The sequence below is a fragment of the Plodia interpunctella genome, chromosome 15, assembly GCF_027563975.2.
Source record: "Plodia interpunctella isolate USDA-ARS_2022_Savannah chromosome 15, ilPloInte3.2, whole genome shotgun sequence".
In the NCBI taxonomy this organism is placed as follows: Eukaryota; Metazoa; Arthropoda; class Insecta; order Lepidoptera; family Pyralidae; genus Plodia; species Plodia interpunctella.
In genome coordinates this window covers 8,211,833-8,230,320 of record NC_071308.1, presented here as the reverse complement: position 1 = coordinate 8,230,320, position 18,488 = coordinate 8,211,833, and the positions used below count along the sequence as shown (strand labels likewise).

Sequence of the window (18,488 nt, the reverse complement as noted above, 5' to 3'; positions counted from 1 at the left end):
CCACTGTGCAACCGAGGTCGTCATATATTATTAATAAATATTTTAAACTTACTTATTATTGAAAATAATAATGAGATAAAACATTCTGGAATCAAAAATATATTGTGACATGTATAACAAATCCATTTAGTAACTTTTATAATACACCATGGAAAATGCTTACCTTGACAAAGCTACAAGCGGAAATGCTTGCAGATCCAAAAACGGTTCATTACTGGGCATCCGGTTAAAAGCCGGTACACGAAACACAAAATATATCCCTCCTCTTTATTGTAGCCATTTGGGCCTGAATTCACCCATCGAGGGGGCGCTTTGTAGTTTGCGACTCGTGGGCCAAGTCATGAGTTGAAGCGATTTTTCTGATCAATATATTTTGTGTGTTGAATTATATTCTTATTAATTTTTTTTTAGTTCACTATTAAGTTGCACCAGTCAACTTTGACGTTGACTCGCCGCTGCCTGCGCGCCGCTAACGTATAGATAAAATGGCGTACTTTGCGTTATTCTGCGCAGGTTTAAAACCTAAATACGTTTTCGTTTGACATTGAATTTGACTGACGGTTTGTGTTCTATTTTGTCTTCTTGGGTTATATTTAACATGAATTATAGGTACCAGTCAAAGATTGTAGTCTTTTAAAACACAAAGCAAATCTATATTCCAGATTTTATCAATTTTATACAAAATTTATACAAAAATACACTTCAAGCCATGTTAGTACTTTATTGCTTATTAGTTATACTCAATATGTTTGTTAATTGCTTAATGTTTTTCAACCTATTTCACTATATTTCCGGAGGATGATGAATAGCTACACAGCGATTTTCAAAAAATTATGTTCAATCGCGTAAGTTCATATCTTAAGCCATCATCGAGGGCCCGAGTTCGATACATTTGACATAACCTCAAATATTAAAGTCCATTCGCTCATTTATTTACCGATCCCGTGTTGAAACAGTCTTTGTTGAAAAGTTAAGGAGTTTTGTCGTCTTTTAAAGAACTTTATAGAAATATTTTTGTATTTAAATTAGATTTATTAATTTGAATGGATTATGTAAATTTTGTTCTTTTTTTATAATCATGCAGATTAAAACAATTTTTTTAAGAAAGACTATAAACATATATCTTGTAAAGTCTTTATTGTATGTCTATCTGAACCCATATTGGTGATAATTTTAGATAAAAAATTAACAAATGCATAGTTTAAGTTGAAACTAGGTGATTCAGTTAAGATTTTGTTATGTCAATATTTGATTGAACTTATTCTTTGTAATTGAACATTGATAAGAAAGTAAACAGACCTAACCAAGTTGTTGTTTTTTCAATGTACAAAATAAATAGACAATAATAAATTTTACGCATACGATATAAAGTTCACTTTTGAATGAATGGTAAGTTTTCTTGCCCGCTAAGGAAAATAAATACACATTCGCTCATTTATTTACGAGCACGGTCTTTGGGTTTCTCTAGCGCGATTTTGCATCTCTTTCTAATAACTCTTAACTTCCTTATAGCCATCTCTGTCTTATTTCTATTCACAAGATCAAAACACTTATCGGCGATTCTCTTACTAAAGACGTTTGTCAAGATGAAAATGAACCGTACGGCAGTGTGATAAAGATGAATTTGGATTGGCAGCGGTCGTGTTTATGAAAGTAATATTAGGTGTTCAAAGTTATATAGGAAATTAGGAAAGTTTGTTTGATTGGTAATCGTCTCGTCATCGGGTAATAATATATTTTACCAACTTGTTATTATCTTTGAGTATAAAAATGAAAAAGAAACCTTATTACATGTTTGTCTGTCCGTCCGTCTGTCAGAGCCAATTTGCAGGATTTCCTAATATCTAATCTATATATATAAAGATATAGATTAGGAAATCTACTGGACCAAATCAGATGAAATTGGTAAGATGATGTAATCCTATGACCCAAACTCATGCGTGCAGAGTTGCGTCATATAAAATCTGGAAAGATGGCGCGATATTTTGATAGTTTGACAAAAATCCTACTAATATTACATGGAACTTTGTAGGGATGTATATGTGTAGTGTGTGTATATGCTTTTTATTCTTTCACGCAAAATCTACCAGACTGATTGGATATAATATATGGTACACGGGTAGAATATAACCTAGAATAACACATAGGGTACTTTTTGCCCCAAAATTCCCAAGGGAGCGAAGCCCCGTGGCGCAGCTAGTACAAAATAGAATTAATAGATTACAGGTCACATTTTTTTTGTACGATAGATAGTCAAATAGAAATAAATATGATTCAGATACAATATTACGTCTTAATCTCTCGCGGGGTAGACAAAGTCAAGTGTTGCGATGCTAATAGGTCATCTTTTGCTATATGGTAAGATTTAAATATGAGAAAAATCGCCAGTTGCTATCCCTATCCCTTGAATGACTTTTACAATCTGCGCTGGAGAAGAACCAAGCAGGCATATAATATATTTTTCTCGCAGACCAGCATATATATAAATATGAATATCACATATACATAACAATTTATCTGATATATAATGTAAACTGAATTGGAAAAAATGGTAATTAGTTTCAGTTTACAAACTGAATCGGATATTTTCCATTTTCAATTGTTGTAAACTTTCAGTGTGCCGTTTGGCGCATGGCGTTTTCCAAACACAACTACGAGCAATTTGTGTTTTGGAACACAGCCTGTTTTCGCGTCACAATTCACCAAACATGCCGACATTTAGTTTTATCATTTTTTCGAAGGATTTAGTAATAAATCATAAATAATTTGACCTAAAACGATTGTAAAAATTGTAGTAGTGTACACAAATATTATTAATGTTTTAATGCCTAATTTAGTGATCTCAATAAAGTTAATGAATAAAATAAAATATTCACAACTAATATTACGAAAGTAAGTTTGTTACCTATTAACGCTTTATTTAATTAACCAATCTTCATGAAATTTTACATACATGTAGTTTGAATACTGCTCTCGTGGAACACATACTAATAATAAAAAAATCAAAGCTAATATTCTCATAAATTTGACTGAATGACAGAAGAACCTTTATGTTAAAATATACATATATTTGTTGCGTTTTTACCTGGGCGATGTGGAGACCGGCCGCTACTTGTAATCCCAACTTAATATTTTAAATGCGAAAATAACTTTATTTGTTTGTTACCACTTCACGCGTTATCTACTCAGCCAATCTTCTTTAAATTTTCCATATATATAGTTAAGAGTATGGAGAAGGATATTGGGTACCTTTCATCCTGGTAAAAAAGCTATTTTTCCCGTGGGATTTGCGAAAAAGCGGTATTCTATTATCTCTTCATAGTCGTGTTCCTCATGGCTGAGGGTCGTGGTCATTACGTGGAATGAAACACACACAACAACTTTCTTGGCATTATTAATGGAGTCATTTGCCATTGCCTTTCCATTTCACACAAGTTCATAATCACCCAGCGTGCAGGTTTCCTCACAATGTTTTCCTTCACCGGCAAGTGGTAGTCGATGAAAACTACTATACAAAAGTCAGATTGGTATAGAAACTCATGTGGCACGAGTAGGACTCGAACCAAGGACCTTTCGATCCACAGGTGGGGGTGTCTTAACCATTACACCACCACCGCTTCATTCCTCCACTCCGTTCTGTTATAGGTTGCGCTATATGCCAATAAAACAAACTTTGCAATCACTATGTGTATTTTATAAGCGCTATGGATACTTTGTTTCAACTATCACAATCCCATTTTAATAAAATAAAAAAAAAACTGTTCCCGAGGGCATCTATGCGGGCGATGCCGCGGATAAAAATCTAATAAATAAATAAATATATTAGGACACATCACAAAGATTGAGCAAGCCCTAGAGTAAGTTCGCGACTTGTGTTATGGGATACTAACTCCACGATACTATATATTATAACAAATACACGTATAGATCATCTGAACCAAGACCCGGGCCAATTAGAAAAAGATCATTTTACATCATGACCCGGCCAGGGATTGAACCCGGGACCTGTCGGTTCAGAGGCAAGCACTTTACCACTGCGCCACCGAGATCGTCTCTTAGTACCTTATACTTCAATTAAGTTTACATCCGACCTCATTCCCACCTAATATTAATCATAAGTTGCATTAGTATCTGTCTGTCAAATGGCCGATGTCATAGCTTGTTGTTCCTTTAATACCACTTTTAGAATTACTAAGGCATCAAAAGGAAGTTTAAAAGTTACTTTATACCGTCACATCCAATGCTTGGAACCACATGCCTTGGATGTGACATGATAAAATAACTTTGAAGATAGAATAGAAAAATATATTATATATATTCCTAGCTGTTTACCCACGGTAATGGGATTTGAGGCGTCACAGCTCCGAATGCAACCGGTAACATGCGAAGATAAGCGAGAGTTACATCCAAGGCGGTATTTTAATTTTATTTTAAATTAACTGATTATATGTATCATATATCAATATGATTTTCTGTTTTTTTTTAACTTCAAAAAGAACTCAAGAAAAAGAAAAGCAGAAAATAATATTTTATACAGCCAATACTTTTACTAAATAAATATAATATTGATCATTATTTCGGCGACAAAAAAATGATTGAAGTACGCACAAAATTAAACACATCAATACAATTGATTGGAAACTCGTGTAGGCCGGTACCCATGGGCGCTGGTTATAACCCGGCGTCCTAGCACAGCAATGAATATTATAAGGCAGCGCGACGCGGCACATACAAGGGTTTCAAATTTATGTTTCTGTGTAAACGTCACGTGTGTTCACCGTCACCCGTACATATCGATAAAGGGGAAGAAAGCTCCAACTGTTGAGAGGCAGCAACAATATTCCCAAAGAGGGTTATCATCAGGCAGGCAGCCAAATCTTTAACATTTATTCTAGATGTATTTTTTTAAGCAGACCGAATCATATAATGACTTTATAGTATGCGAATGCAATCGTAACACGCTCTGATGAGAGAAAGCAAATACGTACGTATTAACTCTTTTACAGACAAAGCGTCACAACGCGTCAAACAACGATCGCCTCTTAGTTAGGACGCCGGGTAACAAACGACCAAATTGATGAGAATATTGGAAAAATAGCCTACCAATGGATTTACTGTGTAGACGATTTGGGTCCAGGGGTATTAAAATTGGTCGGATGTTGTCGTATTAATCATGTCTCGGTTGATAGAAGCGGTTATGGTCGAGTGGACAAAAAGCTTGTATGTCCCTCTCGGGGTGTAATTCTATCAGTATTTCATTACTCCTAATTCACAGTATTTTTTAAATATGTTTACATATATTATATAGTTACATTGCATTAGTTATTTATAACGCTACTAGTAAAAGTATATTTTTATTAAAATTAAATATCAAAAACCCCACAATGTTTAATAACATCATAATATTTTTTATTTTTAATGTCATACTGCACAATCTTGTTGCGCTACATTGAATGAAATGAATGTGACATACCGACGGACGGACGGACATGACCAAACTGTAAGGGTTCCGTTTTTCCCATTTGGCTACGGAACCCTAAAAAGACACGATGTCTTGTGTCTTGTGTCACGTGTTCATATCATGTGTTCTAATATTTTGTTTACTAAATCATGTTAACAAACTATGAGTAAGTATATCTAATAGTGTTGTTGCTCGATACATAGTCAACTATCAAGTTTCGATTGACTATCGATAGTTTGAGAAAAAGCAATAGTAACTATATAATATTGATAGTACCGATAGCCGGGTTAGGTGCAATATTATTGATAAAGAGCAATCTGTCGACAGTATTGCTCTGCGATATTAAATATATTATCGATACTATCCACAGTATTGCCCTGAAAAAATAGATATGTTTTCAATACTGTAGATAGCCGGGTTTGGTGCAATACTATTGATAAAGAGCAATACTATCAATAACAATAGTATTGACAGTCTAATCATCATCAAGGTTCGATACAATCGAAAGTATTGCTATTTATCAATAATATTATTCCAAAATAGCTATCGATACTAGCGATTTCCTTTAGTCTATAGTATTTTTATTATTATATTTTAGTCTTTTTCGACGGAAACTATCGATAGTTCAACAACACTAATATCTAACCTTTCGACTCAACAACTTAACAAAAGCCGGATCGATAGCTCAACTATACAATGTTCTTAAGACAATGGACCAGCGGAGAGCTTAACCCATCTGAGTTCAGGGCTTTCTTCGGAATTTCAGTAATTGTCCGTCGAAACTGACTTAAACTATAACTAACTGACTTAAACTATAGCCGAGAAAACACAAAGTGTGGATGTCATATCGTATGGATTTTGTCACAAGCATATCTTGTTCTGATATGTAAGACTATGATGCCATGAAGCTTGGGTTCCGTGCAAATAAGCTGGAATTTTACGACCGGCCGCCGACTCGACATCAATCTTCTTTAAAATGCTGTTGTTGCTTACTAAGTTTTTTCTAAGACATCTAATACGATATCTCACGTTCAATACTTCCTTATAAACTCATTTGAACTTTGACTCTGAGTTCAGTGGCGCCATCTCAACTAACCAATATTTTTGATGTGAAATTTTGGATATTTTGCTACTAAACTATTTGTTTGGCCATAGAGATTTGATAAAATTTTGTTAGGTAATAACACGGGCCTACTTGTACTGTATCTAAAATTGAAACAATAAATAGGTATATGTAATAAAAGCATTTTATTTTATTTATATAATTTGTAAATAATACATATACATACGGGTTTCATAGTAATTCTTTTTTAATATATTTGAAAAAAAAATCTAAAACTAAGAAATTTTCAAAACTTGACATCCCAAAATTGAAATTAAGCTATCATTTTCATATCACAAAATTTGGTATATTGTTTGCAAGCCACGAGAAACTTTGAAATATGTAACTATTGTTAAACCGGCCCCGCCTGAAAGCTGCTAACTCCGAAGTTATGCGTGAAAACTTTATAAGCTCATCAAACTATAGCATAATACTTAAAGTTTTGAACAGTGTACAAGTGGTTTTAAGGGAATGTCAAATGGAGTCTTGGGGTGGAGTGACGTAGCGGTTTGTAGCGCGTCATAGATGCAAAATTATGTTATTTATTTTAATGAGTTTACTCAAACTATTGAGAATATTGTTTAGCTAGGTTTTTATAAAAGTTTTCTTGAATTTAAGATGAGTTCAGTATTATAAGTTTTTTAATTGATTTTTAGGATTGATATTTTTTTTTTATTTATAATGACACAGAATACTTTTAATAAGTCCTGAATTTATCATAATATTTCGTCAAGGTATATTTAATGTACCACTGCAGAAATATTCATAGAATACGTAATATTCTATAGCATATTCCGTGGAAAGCATATTGCATAAATGTTGATAAATATTGTTACAAAGTTTCCTATATTCGTAGGTATGCGATTTTTAGAATAGGACAGATGTACCCGTGGCTGTCCAACGAGGTGACTAAACGACACATAGCCTAAGCTGCTGACAGGCAACAATAGCATTCCCTAGCAGACTTAGGCTAGGCCGTCAGGCTCGTCGAATCTCTAAATCTTTAACATTTTAAGATTGATTTTTACCTGAGCTTCGGTACGATTTCTCGCATGTTATCGCAAGCAGTAACGCAACGTAACACGGCGTGTTGCATTCATAAAAAAAGTGTTTACTTATACCTATCGTCATTGTAATTACTCGTACAGTGACGCGTCGCGTATATAGCGTTTAGCCTCTCAACTAGGACAATTCGGAGCCAACATTGCATAGTGTCGTGCTTTCGAGGCGTGAACTGTGCTGTAACTTAAGTTTGCGGAACTAAATGGATGCAGTTTATGCACGAAGGGCTTCGAAACTTTACAACACACGGCTACCGCAATTGTTGGTTCACATTTTAGAGTAGGCCAAAGAAAATTACTGTTTTTAGTCTGTGATATTTCTTATAATGGAGATAACAAGAGTGGTTTCGAACGATGTTAAAACGATGGTTGGAGATAGAGAGAGATGGAAATAACTTCTTAATAAACTTGTTTTTAAATTTCGAATTTAAGAATTCCGTGACGCAGCATTATTATGTACCTAATAAAATAAATCTTAGTATAATTAATTTATCTACACACATAATAAAACTGTAAACGGGCTATGTCTGTACATAGAAGGTTAGACCTATAATTTTGGAGTGTATTTATGGATTAGTAGAAGCTAAAACAATTTTATTTGTATCATTGTGTTTCGCTCATCACACAAAAACAACTATATATAGTTATCCTATTCAATCATATCCTAGTATATTTTGTATCTAGTTGCTGTTATAGAGCAGATGGTCTAACTTAAAATCTGGTATAGTTTTTATAGCGATACGTGGCTTAGAACCTGAGATATTGTCAAAAATAATAACAAAAACAGGCAATGCCGCGGGCAGAATAGAAAAATTCTTTTCAACATAAATTAATGTAACCAAACCCCTCCGCATTCAGAATCGATACCGATTGATCGAGTAGTTCAAATTAATACCGGATAAATCGTTACCGTCGGCGGGAAGTAAGGAAATGACTCGGAATCGTGTTCACTCGAGTGGGGAATCGTAAACCTTACGACGGAAGTTTCGATTCGTACGCGTCCGACGAGTCAATTAGGAGACTCGATTTAACTTGTATCGATTCGGCGATAAGATGTTATAGTCTAGTGATTAATTGGCGGAAGAACATTGTTTGTATTCGCGTATTATATCAAGCATGTCTTTTGTAAGATTTCGATCAAGTGGGAACATCGAGAATCATACTTACATAATATATTATTATTATATTATAAAGACGAAAATATGTCTGTCTATTTGTCGGTCTTTCATTGCAATTTTCTTATTAATTCACAGATTTCGAATTCTTTTTCACACACCACATCAAGTCACCTCGCGTGAACATCTATGGCGCGGTAATAGCGGTGAATTTGCAATGAATTTGTGTAGGTTAATGTGCTATTGACTGTACATAAAATAACAGTGTAAATATGAAACTTACATATAGGAAATTAAGTACAAGTATACTATTTATTTCTATAGAAATTTCGATTATTTAATTAAGTATTTTTTGTAGTCGAGTAAATAAAATAAATAAATAAATATATAGTAACAAATCACACAGATTAAGTCAGCCCCAAAGTAAATTCGAAACTTGTGTTATGGGATACAAAATCAAAGATACTAGATTGTATAATATATACATATATAGATAAACATCCAAGACCCAGGTCAACCTGAAAAAGATCATTTTCCATGTTGACCTGACCGGGGTTCGAACCTCCAGTATAGCAGCCCGGCGTGATGACCATTAGGCCAAAGGAGGAGGTCGTCAAATAATGATATGACTCACATATAATGGAATTTTAAGTATCCCAATTATGTTATTTTCCTTAGCCTTAGAAATACATATTTTGACCATAAAATAATCGAAATTAATGAAAAACTGATGTAAAATGATACTTATAATATATATATTACATACCATCTTATTCATAAAAAGTTAAAGCAAACTTTAAGCTTAAGTATGTTTTTTCTCGTATCAAATATGACCGTATCGAATGTGAAAATGCGATAGTGACAAAAGATATTTAAAATTATTAATGAATAAAAGAGATTTGCTGTTGGTTGGTGTATCAAAAATAGGTCGAAAATCTTAACAATTGCTTAATTCGAACGATTTTAAATGGAAAGCGGGCGGCTCAATCATCTTATGATTTTTTTTTCAGGAATGAATACATTGGCATCTATTGTATGATCAATAGACTGGGAATATAATATGAAAAAAAATATGTATTGATATTTTACATACAATCGAAAAATTATTTTATAAATCTTAATATTGAAAGGATAGACTAATAATAAAACTTCTATTTTTTTTTTAAGGTCTCGGTTATTTAACTTTTTTTTCAATTTGATAATACATTCGTTTATATTTTCTATTTTATTTATTGATTATTTACATACTACATATGTTTACGCAAAATTGTGTACATGATTTCCGACATACACAGCCTTACCTTTTATATACCTTTATACCTTTTTTTTATTTGAACCGTTTCTGAATAATATTTGATTGGTATCGGTTATTTTCTCAATATTTACAATATAGTATAAAAAAATACTTTTGAAAAAAAAAATCAGCTTAGGATATAAATATATAAATCAACGGGAACTCGAATTCGTTGTCACAACATAAGGCGGCAGGGGTCGCGATGGATGATTTAATAAATATTCAGATGAAAGCCGATGGACAAAAAGGAGAGTGATTCTGAGTCCCAGGATATTTTATTCAGAAAGAAATCTTTATAAATTTCGAAAATATTGTTCTGACAAATTATATGCTAAGACGAAAAAAGAAATAGATTTCAGAGTCTTGTTTTTTAACGTTCGAAATATAGTTACCTAAAAAAGAAAAAAATCAAATATATTTAGATTATTACTCTCTATGCTATAATTACTTTGTAAAGCTAGGAGAAAAATATATATGTGAGAAATGGTAAGCCTTACAGGCATGATAAGAAACAATGCTGTTTAAATAAGTTTCTTTCAGCAATTCTTTTCAGCAATGGCAAGATTATGATCAAAGTAAATGGCATAAATTAGGGAGATTTTTGTCTAGATGTGGGATATAAATAGCTGAAAATTTGTTTTTAAAGGTTGACAAGACAAAACAAGATAGGTGGTCGTTGAAGTCATGTCAGGTGCCTTTGAGCGACTTGACCAAAATCTGACACCGGCGTTAGCAAACACACTCAAAAAAATGAAGAAGACAAGATAACAATAAAAAAAATATTGCGTTTATGTACTTCAAACAACTTTTTGACTTTTATACTCCTAAAAGACATGAATGACTACCAGATAATGTTGCAAGTATCAAATGTGAATAAATATTGACAGAATCAATCATCTTCGTTCGTTTGTTGGTTTGTTTGTTTGTTTACGCCAAGTTGTTTTTGCTAGGTATCGCTTTAATTAAATTTGGTTTAAGTTTGACTCGGAACGAAGGGCAAACATCTTAAAGCTAGCGGGTTGTATCGACGATATAGTTTCATAAACTTGAGATAATTTTCAGATCAAGCTTACAGTTTTGTTGTGATATGATCAGCAAAGATTTTTGTTTTACAATTTTGTTACGTATTATTTAAGTCAAAAATAATTTCTTAAAAAATTAGACCTTCACAGACACTTTTTCACGTCATATTCTAAATTAAATATTTACTAAAGCTACAAACTACTAGCATTTTGGAACGACCACTGCTGAGAAGACAGAAACTCATTCAAACAGTGTTGGTCCCTGTCATGCAAGAAGGGCTTAACATTCTTTGATCTACTTATTATCATTTAAATATAATAAAACTATAAGTGGGCTATTTCTTTACATAGAGATATTACAAAAAAATAATTACGGGGTGTCTTTATGGTACTAATAGAAGCCAAAACAGTAATTTTATATTTGTGTCTGCCTTTATATTTATACGTGCATCACTTAAAAAATACTGGATAATTTTAATGCAATTTTCACAGTTGTATAGCAGATGGTATAACTTACAATCCGACATAAGCTTCATCGCATAACGTTGCTTTGAACCAGATATATTGACAAAAATAATTTATTACCCATATAATTAAAGCGGGCGAAGCCGCGGGCAAAAGCTATTTTGTTTATAATAATAACAGTATATCGGTGGCCTCTTATTGGCTAATATATTCGCCTGTGAAAACTACTATGGATAAGCCAAATTGGTATAGAAAATCACATGTGACGAGTAGGATTCGAACATGGATAGTTAGATAGTTCGATAAAATTTGACATTTAATCACTGGACTACTTCCACTAATTTCCATCCCTCACTCTCATATGAGCATTTTCCTTGTTCCTTCTCAGCCGTTTATATCTATCTCTCTCTCTCTCTCTCTCTCTCTCTCTCTTGTATGAGCATTTTACAGTCCACTTTCCTTCCATTCAACATCAATTCAGCACTTCATTGTTTACTTCTTCGGATAGCTAATTTCCATCCCATGAAGTGTAATTAAAACACAGGTTGTGATAAAACTCCGCATTGCATAATTATGCATGAAGCCAATCAGAGGCGTAATCGATAACCCAATGAGAGCCCTTAACCCGTCGAGGGCTCGTCCCGGCCCCGTAAAATATCTGGGTAATATTTTCCTAGTTATTTTACTATTTTCGAGTGTGTTTATTGTTAACACTGGTGTCAGATTTTGTTCAAGCCGCTTAAAGATATGATTATATAAGGTAATCGTAAAAATGTTACATACACACACTAGTATATTATATCGTCTAACAACCGTGTGGAAATTTCCCCACGATGATTCTTTCACCGGAATAAGCTAGCGTCATGAGGGGTTAATGCTGGTTTGCATTTCACATGTCACCATCGAATCGATTCGAAGTGATACGCAACGAACCAATCACATTACGCCATTATTGTGACGCAACGACAACGACACTGTAATGTGATTGGTTCGCTGCGTCTCACTTCGAATCGATTCGAAGGTGAAAAGTGGAATGCTAACCCGCACTTCACTCACTGATTAAACTACCAAACATGAGTTAGCTTGGTATACAAACTCACGTGTCACGAGTAGGATTCAAATCTAGGAAATCTAGGAGCATTCGATCACAAGCCGTTCTTCAACTCATCAACTCATCAACAGCCATTTAAACGTCCCCACTGCTGGGGCACCTGCCCTCCCAACGAATGGATATGAAGTTTGGGTCATAATTCACCACGCGGGTTCATTACGGATTGGCGGGTTTTAACGACTGCAAATACAACTGGGACCAACGGCTTTACGTCCTTTCGAAGCACGGAAGAGCTCAAAACAATTTATGGTCACCCATCCAATAATAATAAATCTATTTAATTGAATTTCTTATACATGTCACACATGCTTTTTAACTTATTTTTGAAAATAATAATGAGATGAAAAAATTCTGGAATCGAGCGGGAATTGAACTCGCGCCCCTGTCTATCCGGGACAGTGCTCTTCTGCACTGCTCTGTCCTGGATAGACAGGGGCGCCGGTTCAATTCCTGCTCGATTCCAGATTTTTTTGATCTCATTATTATTTTCATATACCAGATACCTTAGTATCTTAACCTGAAGACAAAACTAAAAAACAAAATTAATAAAACATAAACCTGTATTGACAATAACGGACCAATGAGAGAGTGTCGTAACTGATACAATCGTAAGCCGAGCTCGCTAACCGCAGCGCAATATGGCACCTCCTCAGCAGGCACTACTATTAAACAATTCCCATTTCCCTCCCATTCAATGCAATTAAAATAGAACAGCTAATTGCAATCACAGATAAGGTGTAAGGTTATGATGAAGGTGTAAATTGATATTACACGTGATAAAAATCCACATTGCATAATGATGACAGAAGCGTAATCGATAACCCAGCGAGGGCCCTTAACCCGTCGAGGGGTCGCTCCATACAATGCCTCGCCAATATTTTCCAAGTAATCGGTTAACTGTGAACGGAACGCGCGGTCTTACATGACACGTTTTATCTTTTAATTAGTTCTTTGTTATGAGCCAAGAGTGATATTATTTTATGGGTAGTTTAATGGAATGAAGTTTTCAGTGGAGGTGACCCGATTTTTAATTTGAAGTGTTAATTTAACTTTTGATTTGTTTTGTATTCTTTCTTACCTGCTACTAAAGTTGATAATATATCGTCTATTATGCGAAATGGAGAAGGAAATGGCAAACAACTAGATTAATATTGCCAATAAAGTCGTTATATGTAGTTCATTCTATGTAATGACCATGACGAATACCACAATTTAACACTTTATTTTTATATTTTAATTTTTTGAATATATAGGTAAATTAAAAGTTCAGTAATTTATTTAGATACATCAGGAGAATATAAAATAATAAATATTATGTCTGCAGCAATATATATTCCACGTCAATTTGCATTGAAAAAAATGTCATACAAGTTTTGTCGTAGCTCGGTTCTACATGAGAGCTACGTCGTAGAGCTGTCGTAGCAAAGCGCTACGAAATCACTACGGTGTGTGCTACGTCGCGAGACGGTAATTTCTGATGCACATATAGGCAAATAAAATTAGTGTTCTAAAATTGTTTCTATTAATTTTTGTTTTTCTGTCTGTATGTTTATTCGCGCATCACGCAAAAACTAATGGATGGATTTTGATGAGTATTTCACAGTTGTGTAGCGGATGGTCTAACTTAAAATCCGATATAGGTATTATATTGACAATAGTAAGTTATGGACGGACGAAGCCACAAAGACACGCGGCCGATACCGACTGCGTAAACTAGTGAATAACAAATATATAATATTTATCTACGAATTTTGAAATACAAAACGACGTGATTATTCCCTTTTCGTCTGATTTAACTCTGTTTCCATTACCAGCTCATTGATCAATGTTTCTCCGCTTGAGCGGAATAAAGCGAAAAGTTAACTCTTTAAAAATCCATTCGCTTAACACACACAACACGTCTTCACATTCATGGAGTTGACAAAGCCTTGGAGTGGGAACTCCACAGCTTAAAGCTATATAGAGGGTCACGAGGGGTTTTCTTGTAGGCCAGCAATTTGTTAACATTCCATCAATAAGGCGAAATTTTATGAATAAGCTACCAAAACATTGTCTTCCAATTACTTGACTCATTATTTATTTAGGTATTATTTTTAATAGTAATGAAATTCAAAAGTATAATAAAGATTTATAAACTAGTAACTAGTTTCGAATGAGTAAGTATGAGTTTTCTACCAAAACTGATTACGAACAAGAATAATGAAATCTTCGACCATATCTGTTTACGAAACGAGTTTCGATGGTGACTGAAGGTAATTTAGTAACTAACCGCGTTATTCTCAGGTTATATATACGTTATATAAGTTACGCATAATCAAAATCAAAATCAAAATCAAATCATTTATTCAGAAATTAGGCCTTCACAGGCACTTTTTCACGTCATAATCTAAATTAAATGATGTTTACCAAAGCTACAAACTACTAGCATTTCGGAACGACCGAAACGCCGAAAGAAACTCATTCAAACAGTGTTGGTCACTATTATGCCAGAAGGGATTACCATTTTTTATATATAACGTATATTACGCAGCGTATATATACGTTAGTGAAACTCCACTTGAATAACATTGTACACTAGTGTGGCACACTTGATAAAAATAATAAATACAAAACCAGATTCTTCCCAAAAACTCGGGCGCAGACCCAACTAGTAAACGGGTTTGCGCCGGGTTTTTTAATTTTATTTTATTATACTATGTTACCCACATCTGGTTATATATCTGAATATTCTTTTTATCAAGTGCGCAATGCTAGTGTCCAATTTTATTCAAGTGGAATTTCTAAAGGCATCTGATGTGACTTACTATTACTTACCAATCTAGTGGTGAATACTCGCACAATAGTAAACTAATAAGTAAACCACTATGCAAGAAGCAAGTGGTGATCTATGATAACTAAATAAATAAATATAAATATATTAGGACAAATCACACAGATTGTGCTAGCCCCAAAGTAAGTTCTAGACTTGTGTTCAACAATACTATATTTTATAACAAATACATACATAGATAAACATCAAAGACACGGGCCAATCAGAAAAAGATCATTTTCCATCATGACCCGACCGGGGATCGAACCCGGGAGCTCTCGGTTCAGAGACAAGCACTTTACCACTGCGCCAGTTTAAAGGTTAGGGCTATAGAGGCCCAAAACGCTGGGTATCTTTTAGACCCTTCGTAGCTGATCTCAGCCGCAGGCGGCAAGAGACCGATCTTATCTTTTATACAAAGAATTAATTCCGTTTTAGCGAAAATCTAATAAATTTACCTTTTGCATTTGACAAAATATTGAATGACAAATATCAAAGAATATAAAAAAAAAAACTAAATTTTTTTGTGGCGGGAATTTGGTATAAAGCCAATATTTTCAAGTTTAAATTGTGACGACATTATAAATACTTAGGGTGAGTCGCACCGTCAAATTTGACGTTGATTTTAACCGGCGCGCCACTGAATGGACAAAATCGTGTACTTTGCATTTTTTTTACACACATTAAAATTAACTTCAAAGTTAACGGTGCAACCCATTCTTATAAGACAATTTGTTAATTGACGTCTTTGAAGAAAATTCTGCGGTGAAGTTTGTTGCTAATACTTCACCTGCGCTTAGGAATTCGGCAGTAGATTAAGTTTTAAGTAAATTTTTGATGTGAATATGCGGCGTATGTTATTTTAAATTGAATTTACAATTTTGAATTTGCTAATGAATAAAATACTTACGTAGTAGCGCAAATGGGCCACATAGCCGAGAGCGCACGAGTGGCTCGCCGCTCGGCCGCGCTGCCGCGCTACCGTGGCATGGCGAAGCGCCGCCAGCTCGCGCGCGCGCCAAACGCGCCAGTGCCCGCGCCAAACGCGCCAATGCCCGCGCCGAACACGCCAAACGCGCCGCTGCCCGCGCCCGGCCCGCCAAACCCGACCCCGCGCGAACCCCGACCTCGCCGCAACCAGTCCACGTTCGCTCACCAACAGTTCGACTGTTGACAAAACGTCTCGTTACTACAAATCAAGTCAAAACAAAGTAATGCTCAGAAAATTATTCGAACGCACGTTGTCGCAATGCAGAGTAATATCGGAATTTTAGCTTGTTTTTTCGCCTGGAGCATTGCGAGGGTCGGCATTAATTTTACATGCAGGCTTTAACTATAGACTGGGGATTTGGACGCGTTACGGCTCAGGGTTGGAGAGCTGTGTTCAGTTTAAATACTGAATACTCACATTAGCATGCCAGCGTCGGCCTCCGGTTATCAACTATCGTTAACGTAAACAATTGAACACACAATCATTTTGTCTTGTGGCGCGGCGCGGTATCACATGCCGGTCGTACGCGGATCGAAGGAGCCGGGGCCGGCGGTCGGGCCCGGCTCGCTAGCGCATCGGCCCCGGGGGCTCGGCGCCTCTGGGCTGCCACCGCCACCACACCGTATGCGGTATTGCTTGCTAAATGAGCGGATTAGGTGTGCGCGGGGCGGAAGTGTCGGAGGCGACACGCGCGTCGTTGCCACTGCAGGCCGCCACTGAGGCGGGGCGGCCCGGGACTGCGCCCCGCGCACCCCGCAACCACCCGCCGCACCCCCGCCACCCGCCACCCGCCATGTGCCCGGAGCGCGCTCAGCCTCTCGCCTTGCAAAGGGTTGTCGGCAAAGGGAAATTGCTACTATCGTCTTTTTGTCGTGACAATTGGCCGTGTTTTGAGCTGCCGCTTTTGCTTTGACCAAAGTTTGAAGCGGTCGCCTCTTTGTAACGGCTAGATTTGTTGAGAAATCGTTTTATTTACTCGACTAGATTTGATATAGCAATATTATACAGTTATATTACTAGCGATAAAGTGTTATGTAAAAACATGCGGGAGTAAGCATTGCATAGGGGGTGAGCGCTGCTGGGAAAACTGGTATCACAGCCCTAAAATTCTGTAGAGAAATTCTGCGAGCGGCGTCGAAGTTTCACGAGTGGAGCCGAGCGACACGCCGAGCGCGGCCGAGCGCGCGCGACCGGCGCCGCCCAGTCGATAAGGCCGTCTCCTCTCAACGAACAAAGACGCTAACCTATAATAATTACATTTAATTAAGGATAACTCGAATATTTTGTGTAATAAGCATATCGCGCAGCAGCTAAAATGGCCGGATTTCATACTTAAACACCTGAAATGTTTTTATATGTGTAATATTCCCGAGGCCAAAGCGAAACGCCGTCATGTAAACAAATCTCACGCCACTTTGCAGCGTAACTGAAACTGTATTTATTTAATGGTATTAGTTGTTAATGTTATTATTAGTATAATTTAAGGGTGATTATTATAAAGTACTTAAATTGAAAAATACGAAATTACAAATTCTAATTATTTTTATTTTGACTGTGTTGTCAAATTGAAAACTTTAACATATAAAATAAATTTGACGACTTCGGTGGCGCAGTGGTAAAGTGCTTGCCTCTGAACTGAGAGGTCCCAGGTTCGAATCCCGGTCTGGTCATGATAGAAAATTATATTTTTCTGATTGGCCCGGGTTTTGGATGTTTATCTATATATGTATATGTTATAAAATATAGTATCGTTGAGTTAGTATCCCATAACACAAGTCTCGAACTTACTTTGGGGCTAGCTCAATCTGTGTGATTTGTCCTAATATAGTTATTTATTTAAATCGTTTGTTTTAGGTCTACCTTCGTGGAAATCGTGGGGTCATAAGATTTTTACGTATTCCGTGATAATTATTATTGTAATACCATTTGATAATTGGTTAATCTAATTCTGTTTTATATTTTTATAACAACTTGACATCTGTTTGTATTCTTGCAAACTTTTACAATTTGTTTCAATATTTAGATGATGGATGCAAGTACTTTGGGGCGAATTTGAC

At 35.5% G+C, this 18,488-nt stretch overlaps 1 protein-coding gene across 2 annotated transcripts in view; it reads right to left on the bottom strand.

The window, feature by feature from the left end:
• nAChRalpha1 (nicotinic Acetylcholine Receptor alpha1) overlaps positions 1–16,486 on the bottom strand; it is a 207,893-nt gene extending 191,407 nt beyond the window's left edge. The window contains exon 1 of one of the 2 annotated variants that reach the window (XM_053755270.1): positions 16,351–16,486. The gene's annotated coding sequence lies outside the window, so the exon portion shown is untranslated. The remainder of the gene's footprint in view (positions 1–16,350) is intronic. The other variant, XM_053755269.1, reaches the window with a different exon arrangement.
• Positions 16,487–18,488: the final 2,002 nt, after the last annotated feature.